The following is a 13,900-nucleotide window of genomic DNA, read 5'->3' on the forward strand; positions in this document are numbered from 1 at the left end:
AAATTAATGACAGCAAAAGGTTAATTTGAAAGTTAAAGTTAATTTGACAAGAGAAGAGACTTCTCTGAATTTTCTTTAATAGAATAGGTGATTGTTAAGCCATCCGTGATGCTAAGGGGAATGAAAAGGAGATATCCAAGTTTCTTTTCTAGGATTGAGGGAACTATGTATGTGATTAATTACTGCATAATGTGTGACTTGCTAATTAGTGTGTGGTGGATTGTATTCTGAATAATCTGTAAATCAATATTTGCTCTATAATGCTAACACAGAAAAACTTTTGAGAGATTTGAAGTATTTTGATACCATTTAAATTATAAATGATTTAAAGTAGATTTATTGAACGCTACAATTTTCTTTTATAAAACATGGTGAAGATCACATTGTGATATGGCTCTATTCTCATTTTGTTTTTCAAACTATACGCCTGAATGTGTTCTAAAAAAAAAAAGTTTTTGTAAAGACTAATAATGATGATAAAAATAAGAATAGAACAATCAGGCGATGTTTGCAACGTTCGCAGCAGATGGTATTGTATTCATTATCTTTGATCTTCAGGTATTTTGTAAACAACTGGAATAGCAAAAGTATTCTGAATTTCATTTATTGCAATTAAACCAAACACTGTCTCTGCCTTCTCCTGCAAGAAGGGCTTTTCTTTGGACCACCTTTACCCTAGKGTTAGATTTTGACAGTTTGTTTCAATCTGAAATATTTGGATGAATGTCTAGAAATATATGAATGTGTGCAGTATTTTATATAAGATTGTAACACAGCTTCCTTTGGCCACATTTATTCTTTCATATTCCCAGTGGGAATACTGTGCCAAATACGTTTTATAGGGTAGTGCTGAAAACTATATCCCATTGGTGCCTGAGTCACTCTTGGATTGAATAATTCATCCAAGCCTTTGTTGTCTTCTGAAACTTCCACTGGATTTGAACAGAGGTAGCTTTAAGTCCCTAAGAGGGTGACCTTGCAGTCTGCAGTCCTGTTTTATCCTATTTCTGGTGCCCCAATACTGAGGATCATTCAGTTCTCACAGGAGGAACCTAGTACCAAAAAATCAAACATAACTTTAAAAAAGAAAATGGTTAAAAGAGAGATATTAGCTAGGGAAAATGTGTGTTATCAGCTGAGATCTGAAAGTAATAAAAAAAAAAATGTGTAGAATAGACGCTGTAGAAGGCAACTAAAACTAGATGAGTGTTATAGTGCCTAATCAAATACTATCTCTGAGACCTCCTGTCTTGAATTTCCCAAACTAATACAGGGCAATTCACACCAAAGGACTAAACTAAAATATTAAGTATTCTCTCTTCTTTCAGAACTATAGTTGATCCTAGTCCCTGAATGTGCAAACAAGCTACTGTATTTGCAGTCAGATTTCTAAAGAGTTAAAGCTTAGGGATATCTGGGAACTATTTCAGAAATCTGTGTTTTTAATAGCCTCTGACTACATCATTCTATGGCAACCTAAAGCAATTTAAAAGATGGGGCTTTTTCGTTTGTTCGTTTGTTTTGTTTGTTTGTTAATCTTTAATTCTGTCTGGGTTCCTTAGAAAAAAAGAACCTTTTAAGATTTGAATAGAAATGTAATATAATATAATATAATATAATATAATATAATATAATATAATATAATAATATTTTGAAAGGAAATAGTAAATCATTTACATAATCTTTCAGGGCACTAATATATTGCATGACATTTAGATTTAACTGTGTGCTTGGGACATGCAAATGTAAAGAATAGTAGGGGAAAGTTAAGGTAGTCACTGGAAACTTTAGTATGAGAAGTTAAATATTGGAAGAACTGATTTAGGGCAAAATATTTCTAATCAGATGCTTTCTTAATGTTTCTGATCAGAAGTGCACTTCTGTGCATTTTTTATATTACATTTTAGAAAAATTCTCTGAGGGAAAACATGGAGCTGTGTGAAGATCCTACAGTAATTAAATGRGTTCTAGTAGAATATTGGCAATTTGCCATGGCACTGATGTAGGCGATGAATGAGAATGAATGACAGATGCGAAAAGATTTTCTGAATTTTCTCTTTTTAAATATAGATTGATATCGAGAAACAAGCATAAGCAGCAGCTGAGAAGCCCATTAAACTCTCTTAGGCTGTTCTTTACTATATACCTTGTTTCTTCCATAATTTTGTGTATGGTGTTTCACAGGCTCAAGGATGAAGTTCCATTCAGTGAAGAATTATTAAMGATAGGATGAAAGGATTCTCAGATTAAAAAATAATGCTTATAACRTCTATCCTGTTTTAGTCTTCATCTCCATCATGCTGACCAATTCCATCATACCAAATGTCTACTTGTACATTACAGTTCACAAAGGAGAAAATTGCGATTTTAAGTGGATAGGCATGGTAGACTTTCTAGACACAAATCTGTGTCATTATATTTATCATTAATTCTCTAAGCTCACTTTTGTCTGAGAAAGAATCTCGGGTTAACTAGCCATTCCTTCGTTCTTGTTCAGAGTGTCCTTTGCTGTTCTTCCCAAGAGGGTTGCATAGGATGATGAAAAAAAGAAAAGGAGATTGAAATAAGGAAACAACAGAGACTAGTGCACAGAAAAGGCAGCAGTGGAAGACACCTAGCTATAGCATTTAGTTGAGACTGAGAAAATGCTAAATTTGCTAAAAGAAGGCATGCATTGGAAGAAAGATAAAAAATTGAGAGTTTCTTTGGAAAAAGGGAAGGAGGGATAGGAAGAGAAGATGGGAAGTTCTGCCTGAATCTGAAAAAAAAAAAAAAAAAAAAGGAAATATATTGGTATTCAAAACAGTAGTTGCTTTCTTTTTTTCCTAAACTTTATTGAACAGGATTTACAATCAGTAATTGACTAATAATCAACTGGAATGGTCTAGAATGACTGTGCGTGCGCTGAAATAGCTCATGGCAACAGCTTTGAATGGACAGGATGGCTTTTCATGGTGGGACTTTTTTTTGTGTTATTTATAATCCTCTCAGTTATCAAAAGAACCTATTTAGCTAGATATTAATTATGGTGAAAGAACAAGAGAAGACCAAAGAAAATGCTTGAAAAAGTAACTTCCARTGGTGAAATGTGATCTCCTAAAAGAATTTGAGTCACTTGGAGATATGGATCTTTTAAATGACATCTGTTTTCTACATTCTGTTTTTGATCGATTATCCCTGGTCAAGGTGTGAGTACTAGTGGAATTCAAAGTATGATACTGTGCACATGAATGATGCATGAGCCTGGTGCATTGACATTTTTTGATTATATTATAAAGTGAATTACTATTTTTTTGTGTGTGTCTAGCAGTTACTATATATTCCTGGTGGTCTTCCGTGAGCTAATATAGTTAAAATAAATAAGAGATGTACATTTTTATCTGAGTGAAAGAGGAAGAAGAGGATGAAAATATAGATACATTATATCTCCTGACATACCACTCTATCTTTTATCTTTGAAAAGAGAGTTTTTTGACTTTTATGAACTTTCAAAGGAATAACTTTTTATGTGGACTTGAAAGTTGCAAAGGCAAGTTGCATTCATGAGGCTATAGAAATTCTGATTCTGTTCTGTGAACACCTGGGAAACCTTAGTATAGCTTACAGACTTCTGTAGTCCTTAAGGTGAAAATACCACTTGCAGTTGGATGTTAAAAGAAAGTTGTTATTTAGTTAACTAAGCATTTTAAATGCTATCTTTACTCTCAAATCATCTTATTTTCATTGTGGTACTCGGAACAGGTGCAKACAAAATCTCCTTAAATATATATACTTACGTATATATTTTCAATTACTTACACTGTTTACAAAGAATTTCTATAGTGAGAAGAATTTTACAGTTTCTTCATATAATATGCAAAAAAAAAAAAGCAGATCCAGTGAATATTAAGATGTGGATGAAGCAATTGTTACTAGCTGCTTTCAACTGGATTTATTCTTGAGCTGGTATGTTTCTGGAGCCCTTCTTTTTCCCCRTGGGAGATGCAACATGGACAAATGCCTTTTCATTCACAAATCTATAATTAAATTCAAATAACTCATTTGCCAAAATAAAAATTTTGACAGCTATATRTTTTCTGTCAGTGAATGGCTTTACTGGTTTTTTTCCAGTACGTTAGTTTCAAGGAGTTACACTTTTCTAAAGATATCTTGCATACTTACTTTCCTTTACAGTTTATAAGCACATGATTTCTGAAAATAAGCCTGTCAAGCACTTGGTTCATTATTTAAAGCTGACGTTAGCTGTCAAAATTGACCTTCACCAAATCGAGCATGTTAAAAGTACTTTATTGCTAAAAATGAAATGAATAAATAGCCAGRTTTGTGGCAATTATGTGATGCTAAGAGGGAGCCTAGTATTACTTTATAGTTGAATATACCCATACAACACAGTGTCAGGGGACCATGCTTCTTTACGTTGACCTTGAAATCCTGGAAGATAGCAGTAAAGTTTTGTGCAGATTATTAAAAATCATGTCAAGAATTAAAGCAATAGGCATTTAGGGTTAAAGATGATGATGCTTAGCACAGTGTGGTTGTGTTTTCTGGTTATTCTTCAAGTGATGATAAGAAGCAATTTTGCACACTGAAATCTGAAGATGTATGTGAACCTGAGCATGAATCCTGTTTTCAAACTGGTGGATCTAATTTTTTAATTTAGCTCACTGATGCAGCAGATTTGAGCTTATTTCTCCACTGATTCCACTGACAAGAGAGCTATGCCAGGTTAAAATGGGTAAGAATAGCCTTCCTCCGCCACACTTTTTTTTTTTTTTTTTTTTTTTTTAATCCAAGATACCATCTGTTGTTTGAGTATTGCCCAAGGGATGCTTAGAAAATGCATCAAAAATTGCTGCCTTCTGGAGTTACAGGTCTGCTAAAAGCTTCATCCAGGTCTGGGTGTGGGGATGATCTGCTGGTTTGTCACATTAGACAAATACGAATATTGTAATTCTTGTAAAATGCACTCTTCCATACTATCTTTCCTTCCTTAAAATAGTTCACTGTTACTAACTAAAACAGCAAAATTAAACTTGGCAGAGCCACAATGTCTTAATATATACAAGAAAACAAACAAACAGCAAYGTAAATAGCATAGATTTTAATGTCAAGTTTCTTCCAGCTCCCTCCCTCTCTCCTGCCCACGTTTTGGCAGTAATTTTATAGCAGAACTTGACAGATCTCTCCATTCAGTTAATCAATCAGGTCAGGTCCTTGGCATGACACTCGAAACAACTGCCTGGCAGTCGGGTTTCATAGCTGCAAGTGTCAGAGCTGACTTGTCCCTGGGAGTTAGGCTCCTCAGCTGGAAGTTAATGGTGCTCAGCAGGTACGTGCCAGATGACCATGTGTATGCTCTACTGCAACTGCAAGGGGAACAGATTATCTTAATTGCTTCAGAAACTTTAATTTTTCTTTCCAAAAAGATATTTCACAYACCAAATGATTTTTTTGTTGTTAAAAGACATAAATATAATAGAAAAAAAATCCTCAGAAATGGCTTATGAGGATGTTTGAAAATGGAATTGCTTTTGTTTGAGAACAGATATATCTTTATTAATCTTGATTTCTTCCTCAGATTGAAAATGCCGTGTTATGATCTGATTTATTCAGATACATATCTGCTTGTATTTGCCCAAATATAAAATAGTGAAAGCCTTATTTACAGAGCTACAGTAGTACCTTGTTACCGAGCTATGGTGGCTTTGGAAAGTATGAAGATCCTTGTTGTTTGTCATTTTTCTGGGATACTAGATGAAAGAAACTGGTACCGTAGAAAGCTCAAGCGGAGGAAAGACATGTGAGGTTTTGGAGATAAAAGTTTTGGAAAATAATTCTCATATTGTGTGTTTATGACTGATAATGTACCCTTCTCTGAAGGTAAGCAGCATTCTGCCAAATCTGAACTTCAGCTTTTTGGTATGTTTAGAGGCTTAGTACAAGCTAAGGCTGACAGCCTGGAAATAATATAACATGTTCATATAGTAATGTAATTCTCTCTATTCCAGTGTTTACAAACTTGATTGTAGTATCCAACAATAAGAAATAATTTGTACTTTATAGTAAATTATACCTCCATTAGTAATCTTTGTGTTTTTTTTTCCTTTGGCAAACATCAATAGACAAATAAAAATTTGTATGAAAAGGGAAAAAGCTCGTAAGTAGCACACCACTGAAAGAATATATTTATTGCATTATTTGAGAATATATTTCACAACTACTTATTTGAGAAACTTTGCATTTAAAATTACAGTCTCTGTTCTTTTAGTGACCAGTTGAGACCTGACTTGAGTAATTTCTGCATCTCTTGGAACATTCACAGTAATTGGTATTTGTAAGAAAAAGTATATATTGCTTGAAGCCAAAGCTACTTTATCATTTGAAATTGAGGTTTGAGAACTGAAAAAAAGTTAAATTTGTGGCAGCAGGGCATACTTCTGCTGGATATTGATTATCGTAAAACCTGTATTTACTTTATTAAATTGGGATTTATTCATTCATACATGACTGTGAAGATATTGTAGAACTGAAATATCTGAAAATAGAAATAGTTGGAGAAAAAAAGTAGATGTTAGCAAAGTATTAGCTTTACCAAGCTATCTGTAAACTAGTGACTAGAGTGAAGAAAACTTTTTTTTTTTTTAATTGTTTGTTTTTTAATATTTGTTAGATCTGGATAGAACAGTTCATCAAAGAGGTTTGATTTCAGGAAAAGGTCGTGTTACTTCTGGGTTCCTGCTTCCTCTGGAGCAGGAATAGCCTCAYCAGGTTTGAGCACAAACCCATTTCATGGAATAGCCTGATGTGGGTAGTAACAGATAGCACATTCTTGGGGAACAAATGTACAAAACCCAGAGCAGTATAGGAAGCTGCTTTCTCCTATATTCTTTCTCCAGTGTACTACCCTGTTTTTGGTCACTTGTCGGTATAAAATTTCTTAAACTCTTAATTACTCTTCAATGGCAGTTTCGCAGTCCACTCTGTAAAGCTTACTGGTGCTCTTTTGAATTTGTACACTTAGCTCCATAACATCCCATAGCATCAAGACCCATAATATACATTTTTTCTTTTATGTGTGTATGTATTTAAACTACTTGCTTGTTAGTTTGTTGGTTCTTCCCTAGTGCTTTTGGTGTGAGAATTAAACAAACATCTTGTTTACTAGTTGTAGCTCTTGCTATAGATCACTTATTGCTGCCTAATATCCTTGTTACCTGCTTCCTTTCTTATCATATCTGTAGTAACTCTTTTCCTTCAAAATAATTAGAAGTTTGTACTACACTTAAAGTATTGGAGTGCCGTGGATGCATAGGGGACGGTGACATTTTCTTCAGTAAACCGTTCTCAATAGTTWATGGCATGCAGTTTGTTTTCTTTAGGCTGCTACTAAGCCTTAACTCTTTGTGATAACTTGACTGTTTATTTCTAATTTCTGTGTTATGTTTGTTAACGCATACTCATAGGTTATTTTTTACCATGTGCAATTCCTTGTGTTTTTCAACACTGAACCTGCCAGTACTGAACCTCAGACCAGTAGTCAAATACTGTGAGATGCAAGTCAAGGGCACAGAGAATGGAAAGCCTTTAGACCTGCCCTTCGTTTGGTTTGGTAAAACCTCCTTGTCTCTACATACTACTTGCTCTGTGCTTCGAAGTGGGTGGAAAAGTTTTTGCTATTTTTGGCATGGAATGATTGGATTCCCTTTATCTCTCTGAGATAAATAGAGTTTTAATGAATTTAATATGTGGATGGTTTGATGCTGAATAACAAAAGATTTCAGCATTGTTGTTTATGTGAGATTTTGTGTAGGATCAAGTAATGAGCTAATTATGTCTGATACAGTCTGAACAGGGTAGTTGATTTTGCCTTCGTGAACATTTCGGAAGGGGAGAGATTCCTGAATGTGACAGGTAAAATGAGTGAGAAATGTGTGTCTATTAAGGAGATGACTTTTCCCATCAAGTCAGGTGAAACCCCATTGTCATTGAACACATACTCAGGAAAARTATATGCTCTTCAGTAATTGTCATCAYCCTTATTTAGTAATTTGCCTCACAATGTTTCATTGTAACTAGGCAATTGGAGGAATTAAGAGTGAGTTTGGAAATACTTTTGAGTTACGCTTAATAGGGCAACCTAATAAGACTTAAGAATTGCGTAGTTCTGAGAGCTTTAATGGCTTTCCCTGCATAGGTTGTGCTTCTGGAGCCACTTACCGGCTTATCAGGCTTGGAATAATGATGGTCTTTTATTGGTCCCTGCCAAAGTGCAAATCCAAGTGTTGAAAGGCATGCCAAAAGTGACCCAGTAGRCTTTCTGATGAGCTATGGCTGCTGACAGCAAACTCTTGAGAAAATTAATGGTGATGTTGATTATTCTATACTCCCATTATGTGCTGCATAAGCTTCACAAACTAGAACTAACTACTGCAATGCAATGAGCTTCTAAAATTAAATAGAAAAGCAACAGAGAGGGATATTTTCGTTTGTAGGGGAAATACCTTTGGGCTTTCTGTATGACATACTGTAGTGGTTCCATTACTTTTTAAATATAAGCACTTTCAAGATGATGACAGGTAAATTCTTTTCTTGAAGTAAATAGAATGAAAAGCGCTGGACTGCAAGACTGCTGGTAAATGAAATTCACATTTTAAGCACAGACTGGTACAGCACAGGAATTTTGATTTAAAGAATTCTCTACTAACCAGATCAAATTGTTTTTTTTTCTTTTGAAGYGTTGGCAGGATAAATATTGCCACTTATCCCTTCTCTGTTTTCACTCTTTCTCTAATCCAAGGACAGGGAATGCCCATTTGTGTTGGGAATGCRGTGTTCTCTGCATTTGATTGTTCCTTTTTGCATCCTCTCGCTCAAGTTAGTCTCTGTGGTTTAGTGCATGCTACCTGCACTAAATATTTGGATATCATGTTCCATTTCCTCTTCCTACATGATGTCTGTAAGTAAATTCTGTCTTTAAGATTTTAAAATTTTAAGATAATTTAATTTAAGATTATATGCCATATCTAAATTAATAGGAAAGTGGTCAAACACTTACAAAGGCTGAGAGGGCATATTTTGAAAAAGCAGAGTAGTAGTGAGAACAATAATAATACTTCTTTTTTCTACCAGAGTTTAAAACCAAAGCAAAATCTCATTGTAGTCAACCAGCTGGAAACTTCTGTGCATTTCATTCGATCTTCTGTTGTGCTTTTGTCAGGGCTGCAATTCTTGCTAATACCGATTGGAAGCCCTTTCACAAACCATGCACAGCACATTTGTGGAGCAAAGTTTTACTGGAAGCGTTTCTGCCAGCGCATTAATATTGGCCTCGCTATTTCAGCCAAGCACATTCACATTCATGCGTTTGTGCTACAACCACCCCTCTTGGTATCGGAATGTTCCGGGAAAGGCTGGGTGGCAGCGTGCCGAGGTACCCCAGTAGCTTCTGGCATCAAGGCAGCTGCATTTCCATTGATGTATCTTCCTTTTTCATTACAAAACAAAGTGGCCTGTGGGTGGAACTGGAAGATTTGGCAGAGTTGTTCCAGATTTCTGAAGGGCAGATAGAATATTGCTGCACAGTTCCTGCACGTGTGCAGAGGTGCTSCTAGGGTGCGCACAGAATGGACCTGGCATCCTCAGAAAGCACAAGTCCATTGCACTCAAACCAAGTGCATATGCAATAAAATCCATGTCTTTGGAAAGCCCAAGCAAATGCATGGAAACCTCATGATTATTCAGTTTGCCCTCCCAAACCCAGGAGCAATTTATGGCGTTCGTCTRCAGTAAGATCTTGCTACAGGCCAATTTTGTTCCTAAAATTTAATGCAGACTCAACCAAATCCTCCAATTGCCAGATAGTCTCTCTGTAAGTTAAATTACTGGCTTTTCTTTACTGATCAGCTTCTCCTTTGCCAATTCCAAACATCTTACTGGTATTTTATGGTCTGATGGGATCCAAGATGTGGAAAGCAAGACTGTTCTCCGTGATGACAGTTTGAATTCACACACAGAGAAGCTTGTCTGAATTTTTCCGCAAAGAGGCATAGTAATGTTTCACTGGTATGGGTTGATTTAGCACTTACTCTCTTAAGCACCCAAGTGAGAGCTTTTGTTTTACCTTTAGCCTTCTTGCATGGAAGAGCATATAATCAAGTTCAAACAGTGGGTAAATACAAACCTGCAGAGTACTCCCCTCTGACAGTGTGTATTTTATTCCGTAGCTCTTGTCAGCAGCAATAAAAACAAGARCAGGTCTGGGGTATAAACTAGGACTGTAACTCTGAGGATGCTCTGTGAGTTGTGGTGAACGGGAAAGTAGCAGCATTCGAAGATCCTGTCTGGGGATTTTCTCAGCATTGGGTGTAAAGAGGCAGCTTGGCTGGAAAGTGCCTGAAGTGTTTTGACAGACAGTCATTCTGCATTTGATCAGACAACATATTCTCTATCTACTCTAACCTGGTTAGAGGAACCTTGTTAGAGTAGGTACACTTAGAATTTTTCGGTTGTTTTCTGTTCCTAGAAGTAAATATCTGCAAGGACTGTTGCCCTTTGTCCCTGAACTGTGGTGGGTAAAGACTAAAAAGTAAAGATGACTTGAAAATGCAGGACCCCAGATAAAGATGAAATTAATCAATTTCAGTGACCAACACAATTTCACAAATAATTTAAAAAATCCACGTTTGACTCCTCTGGAACAGAGAAGTGTTATCAGAAAAGAACTGTTTATAAATTGCCATTTTTTGCATGAAATTGTGGGAAAAAATCATCATTAGAATCTTCCAAATCTGTTTCTGGGGCTCTTCATGAGCTCCTGGTACTTAGTATGCCTTCAGCTCAGAGAACCCTGACAACAGTGTGCACATCAAAATAGTTAGGAAGTGGTGGCTCCAATATATAAGCTGAAAATACAGAGTGCACAGCCATCATTAGTGGCAGGATTTCTGTCAATACCCTTCTTTTGTCTGTGTACGGTTGCAACTATTCTATTCTTTAACTGCCAGGAAGCAGTCAAAGAATAGAAAAAATTCCCTAAAGCGAGATGAATACATTACAGGTTATTTCCATTTGCTTTCTGATGTTGCAGGAAGACTTTGTTCTTTAAAAACCTATTTTCATCGACTGCTATCAAGACCGTTTTTTAACTAGGTTTCTGTTACAATCATACAGTTCCTGATAAATCTTTGAAGCCTATATTTTACTTACTTACTCTCGAGATTCATTGGCAGCCATCAGTGACAGAAGAAAAAAAATCAGTGTGTCATTTTTTCAAACTGCAGGAGCAGTTTAAGCAAAGTAAGGAGCTACATGCCAACTCTCATGCAAGCAAAATTCAAGTTAACCATGCAACTATAAATGCAGACATACCAGTCCAGTGATGGTTTTCCATTTTGTCTGGTGCATTATTTGCCTTATGCATAAATAAATTTATGTTCTGTCCATTGCTTTTATTATTAATACTTCTGGGTAGGAGTGTGACATTTTGTTGAACACACAAATTTTAGGTACTTCAGAAGCATAGCTGTGTTATGTGAAATATTAAATGATTGGATATRTAGGTGGTTTTTTTAAATGAATGTCAATACAAATATTTTTATATCCAGCCACTTAAATTCGACACAAGTCAGAGACTTGCTATTTTATTCCTTAGGAACACCTATGGCAATATTAGAGTTTTCCTCTTTCCTACTGTCAGTTCTGCAGTGTGTGCATATGGTTAGCTTGCTGATTTCATCAGAGCACTATTTTTTAACTAATTATTTAACACGATAAGCATTTGCTATTGGCAAATAAATACAGCTCAGCTGACAGAGATTCAATCCTTATTTTGATGTACATGTTCTGATTTTGGTGTCTGTGCAAGGAAAATGAGCCCTCCTAAAAAGTSATACTTACTGATACTTTTTCTAATTGTCTGGTACTTCAAAAGTACCATTTCTGTTGTATTAACTTACTGTTCATCTCTTTTTCTTTCCCCTCCCACAACACATGACTGTCAGTGCTTATGGATCATGCGCCACTTAATTAGATTTTACTTAATTAGAGTTTATGTTATGATTTTGCATAGAACTCCCTCTTCCAGGGGAATTCATATTAGATCAAGAAGTCAAATCAGATGATCCTTTCCCCAGGGCATGCCTCTTAAAAACAAAACAAAACAAAACAAAACAAAACAAAAACAAAAAAAAAACCTAAGTTTCTTCTAAGAATAATGTAGGGGTTTTTTTTATGTTTACATAATCCAGTTTGCGTATGAGGGAAAAGGAGATAAAATTTGTGGGCCTTAAGTGTCTGCTTAAGTGCTTTATTAATGAGATAAAGAAATTATCTACTTAATTACTACAGATGARTTACTTCACTGTGCAAAATAATGCGAACAACCTGCAGAAAATGTATTCTCTGTTAAGATCTGTGAGAGCTTAAGAATACATATATTTGTTCATTGTATTTTTCAAACAGTACTTACAATTTCATTTGGTATACAGTTGTTTGTGTTCTTATTTTTATTCTTTTTTAATTCCATGACTGAACTAGCAACACATCAGAGCCTTACAGATGCTGAAGTTTCCTGCAYGCGCTCAGTCCTGTGTTTAAAATGAGGCTTTGAAAAGAGTTTAGTTACCCTTAAGGAATTTTAAAAAGTCACATTTTTCCCCAAGAGGCTTAGTCCAAGCCATGCTCTAAATCTTGTCTTCAAAATGTCATCACCAATTTTAGCACCTAAATGATAGCAGAGCTCTGCTGGATTCCCTCTCTTGGTGCTGCAGACTTCCAGACCTGGTGCATCTTGGATTCTTTACGACATTTTCTACCTAGACAAAAGAGGTTGAGCCTTATAAAGTATTTTTGAGTAGTGTAAATTGCAAATTCATGTCCTTCATGCCACATAAAGAAATATACTGGCAACCCTGTGAAAATGCACTGGTTTATTAAAGTCATCACTGTCTTTGGGTGGTTGTGTTTTAACAGACATAAAATTACAAAAAGTTTTTCTTAGGCAAGTCTGCCTTTCAGAGCAGCTCCAAGTAGCTTTGACCAAAAGACAGCCCAGACCTCAATAATTCTGGATATGCACACAACAGAAAACTGAATGTTTCTGGAAACTGACTTGAAGGTATCTTGTAAGGGTWTGTGTATTCCAAATTATAGAGGAGTTCTGGTCTGTTGCATTTAGATGCCAAATGTTGGTGTTACTTTGGACTCATTTATATGTCTGTCAGGAGTGGGATCTTGTCCAAAGTTAACTTTCAAGTCCTAGAAAAATATTATTTATTATGAAACTAACATTTTAGTATGGTCCTTCTACTGTCATTTCTCTATTAAAATTAAGAAAGTTGACTTTTATGTTTTGTTAAAGACTTGTAGGAATCCACATCATTCTACTTAAACATTGAATACAAATGTTGTTTATCATGTTGGGAATATATATGTTATAATTTAAATCAGCATGAATGATAATAACTCTTCATGGTTTTAACTGTGAAGCTGAATTGTAAGTTTTCATAGCAGTGGTTGAAGTGCAATGCAGCCATGTGTATAACTCCCCTGTCAGTATCATTAAGAAACAGACAAAGGTTCCAATTAAAACTTTTTCCTTTCTGTTACCTATTCAGGACCTCAAGTTCTTCACAGCTAATACACCTTTTTTAAGAAAAAATTAAAACACCTTCTTACTGTACGTTTTTCTGGTTTCCTGATTATTTCTGCATTGCCTAAACTGCCTCATTATCTGTAGAGTAAAATATATGTCCAGAAATGTTACTGTCATTTTACCTAACAGTGAGGTAAATGTGCACTTATCTAATGTCTTCTTGCAAGACCATGTGTTGGCTAGTTTTGAAAATTACTCAAATATTGCAACACAGGAGATGGTTTCTCTTCAGAAATAAGGCTCTCTTAT

The 13,900-nt window shown here is 35.4% G+C and overlaps 1 protein-coding gene across 1 annotated transcript in view; it reads left to right on the forward strand.

The window, feature by feature from the left end:
• The window catches only part of NAALADL2 (N-acetylated alpha-linked acidic dipeptidase like 2), a 224,557-nt gene that overhangs the window by 166,145 nt on the left and 44,512 nt on the right, over positions 1-13,900 (forward strand). The gene's annotated exons all lie outside the window — the stretch shown is intronic.

This window comes from Nothoprocta perdicaria, unplaced genomic scaffold, assembly GCF_003342845.1.
Source record: "Nothoprocta perdicaria isolate Ctin4 unplaced genomic scaffold, notPer1 scaffold_4, whole genome shotgun sequence".
Lineage (NCBI taxonomy): Eukaryota > Metazoa > Chordata > Aves > Tinamiformes > Tinamidae > Nothoprocta > Nothoprocta perdicaria.